This window comes from Lipotes vexillifer, unplaced genomic scaffold (assembly GCF_000442215.2).
Source record: "Lipotes vexillifer unplaced genomic scaffold, Lipotes_vexillifer_v1.1 scaffold1549, whole genome shotgun sequence".
NCBI classification, from domain to species: domain Eukaryota; kingdom Metazoa; phylum Chordata; class Mammalia; order Artiodactyla; family Lipotidae; genus Lipotes; species Lipotes vexillifer.
Window position 1 is genome coordinate 11,925 of NW_006771034.1, and position 3,313 is coordinate 15,237.

At 43.3% G+C, this 3,313-nt stretch overlaps 1 pseudogene; it reads right to left on the reverse strand.

Annotated features, from left to right (window-relative positions):
* Positions 1–2,583: 2,583 nt before the first annotated feature.
* LOC103074258 (60S ribosomal protein L23 pseudogene) lies at positions 2,584–2,993 on the reverse strand (annotated as a pseudogene).
* Positions 2,994–3,313: the final 320 nt, after the last annotated feature.

Genomic DNA, 3,313 nt, shown 5'->3' on the forward strand with positions numbered 1-3,313 from the left:
AGGGGAACACTTTTCAAAAACTGGTATAAAATTAATTGGTTAAAAAAATGCTGGTTGTTCCTACATAACTTTTCTGGCCCTGGAACCACATTCAGCAAAAGGCACTGTGACCTCTGTGGGGACATGGAAAAATCTGACACCTGATCCAAATTTTCTGGCCTGAAGGCAACTTCAGTGACTGATTTCCAACAGATCTATAAGGACAGCTGGTTTTGAAAATGTTTCTCCTAGCAGTGCAAGTACTGTTTTTCAACTGATGAATCCTTTCAATGTCTCTGAACTGGATGACTAAACTCTCCTTGTGTCTGAAGAGATTGATGTATAGACACAGAAAGACAACAGTGGTTCATCAAGGGAGAGATGTCGAGAGAATGAAGAAAGTAACTGTAATCTGGGCCCAGGAAGAGTCTCAAACTGCTGGTCTGCAGGTGTATTTTGTGGGCACCCTGAGGGCCATGAGAATGACCTCATATCTCCAGTGGTTCTCAGAAGACCCAGCTTCTGAGCTTTGAAATCCATCACTGGTTGGTACTGAGGCCATGCCTTCCAAGGCTGAGTGAGGCAGGAAACTGAGGCAGGTCCATTTCTGGGAGAGATGGGACACCTCTGACTGTGGCTTTAGGCCTCCACCAGTGGCCTTGGCAAACTTTCTGTAGAGCTCCAGACAGCTCAGGAGGCATCCATGCAAATTCCCTTCCTTCCCTCTCTCCTTCCCTCACGTCAGACCTGCATCACGGTCCATCACCTCTTGGAGACTGGCTCCTTTCCCATGTTCTTTCATAGGTATTTCTCTTAATAAATTACTCGTACGTTTTATCCTCTCTTGGTTTTTGCTTTTCAGAAGACCCAGACTAACACAGGCCCCCTTCAAAACAAAACAAAACGAAATGAAATACCTCTTTATAAGGGACACATGCAGTTCTTACTGTCCCATCTCCTCTGTTATCTTGTATCTAATCTGAGTCACACATTTGTGTTATGTGTCTCACCCCTACGGGTGTTTGATTTTACAGCTCAGGTATTGCATCTTCTTTGACAGCATCCTGGAAATAGAGACATAGGGAAGGGCTGGCTATTAGAAAAATATTAGTCATTTGGGAATATGAGGTTAAACTATTTTATTTCTTGCAAGTTACCAAATTTGGGTGTCTTGAGCATTTAATTTATGAATAACCCATCTAACTTTTATTTTTTAGCAGCTCGTTTAAATTTTTTCTTATTTTAATTTAACCTGTGAGTTCATAGAGTTTTCTCAAAATTAGGAAGTTGTGAAAATAAAGATGAGCATTGCCTTTTTTAATTTGCGTCATTGTCGAATGGCCAAATTCTCTCCAGTATTTGAGACGCCTTGGGTAATGTCACTAATCTCTACTCTTCCCCAGGAAGAGGTGGATTAAACCATTTTCTTTTCGTACATGGTATAGTTGTAGTAGATATAGTCATATGATTTCAATAAATAACTTTTTGAGGGCTTCCCTGGTGGCGCAGTGGTTGAGGGTCTGCCTGACACGGGTTCGTGCCCCGGTCCGGGAAGATGCCACATGCTGCGGAGTGGCTGGGCCCATGAGCCATGGCCGCTGAACCTGTGCGTCCGGAGCTTGTGCTCCGCAACAGGAGAGGCCACAGCAGTGAGAGGCCCGTGTACCGCCAAAAAGTTCTCAGACAACAAAAAGAGTTTCCAAGCTACTGTTGTTAACATTTTCAGTAATTATTTTTATAACAGAATTTTCTTTATTTTTTTCTTTCTTTCCAAAATCAACTCATTGCCTCAAATGTTATCCTTAATTTCTACTTTAACTGAATCTAAGCTTGGTGATGGGGATCATTGCCAGCCAAAAAGATGACCACATTGCTTTCGAGCTGGGAGAACAGACCATATAGGACAGAATGGATTTCCTCTACCTTAGAAAGTTTTTGTTGCTGTCCAGAAATAACATGGATACAACCAGGACCGACTACATAATTTTGGGGCCCAGTGCAAAGTGAAAATGGGGCTGCTTGTTGCAAGGTAGGGAAAAGTGCTGTTAAAGGTACTAAAATATAAAGGTTTTTCCTTTATTTCATGACTCTCCTCTGCTCATACGCATCTTCCATTGTCCCACTGAATTTCACTTATAAAAGACAAATTGGAAGGTAAAATTATTAAGAATTTCAAGGTATAGACAGCAGAGCATTAAACCAAACATAGGGTCCCTTCCAAGTGCGGAGACTTGTGGGATGATGCAGGCTGCATTCCCGTGAAGTCGGTCCTGGATACAACTCACCAGTGAGTTGACAAGCAAGCTGGAAACCAGAGGGAATGTCTCCCCTCTTCCCTCTAGTCTCTCAGGTGGAGGTGTGCACAGGGGTCAGGGCTCCAAGGTGAAATGGAAGGCACAAGGCTTAGTATCCAGTGTGCCAGGGCATGAGCAATGTTTCTCCTTCTATTTCGTCCTCGGCTCTCTGGGCAATGGCTTCACCATATTGTCTACCTTAGTGGAGAGAAGGTGGTTACTTGTTCGTGGCAGGCGATTTTATTTTATTTTTATTTTGGGGGGGAGCAAATAAGTTTTATTTTTATTTTTTTACAAATCCACCAAAGAATCATGCAATGCTGCAAGCATTGGATGCAATCCCGGGCCACAAGTCTGCACATTCTTCTGCAGCTGGTCCTGTGAAAGGCGGAATCTTTCATCTCGCCTTATTGTTTTCTGCGACTCCTGCATTATCTTCAAAATAAAGAAACATACCATCTTTTCTCCGGTAGGACTTTCGTTGTCTAATTACCACTTCTTTCTGAGCTCTGGTTTGCCTTTCTTGACTGCGGCCATCATCATGTCACCCACACCAGCAGCAGGAAGTCTATTCAGTTGTCCCTTGATCCCCTTCACAGAGATGATATGCAGACTTTTGGCTCCTGTGTTGTCAGCACAACTGATCATGGCTCCAACCAGAAGATCCAAGGAAATCCGGAATTTCACACCAGAGGACCCACCATGTCCTCGCTTTGACATCTTGAATGCCAGAGAGCGACAAAAAGCTGGGCGATTTTATTTTGACTTTCCATTTTAAACATCTTATATCATTATATTTACGGAGTGTCTGCTCTGTGATGATTTCTGTTCAGGGGTTGTTGTTATCTCCTGGTCCTCATAGAACATCCCTTCTCGTGAGGGGAGACATGCAATAAGCAGAATAAAGGACTAGACAAACTGTAGAGGACCTCAGATATAGAAGTGCTATCAAGAAAAGTTGAGTGGAGAAAGCAGGTGGGCATGGTAGGGAAGAGGGTTTACAGTTGTCAACAGGTGGTTAGGGACGGCCTTGCCTAGAA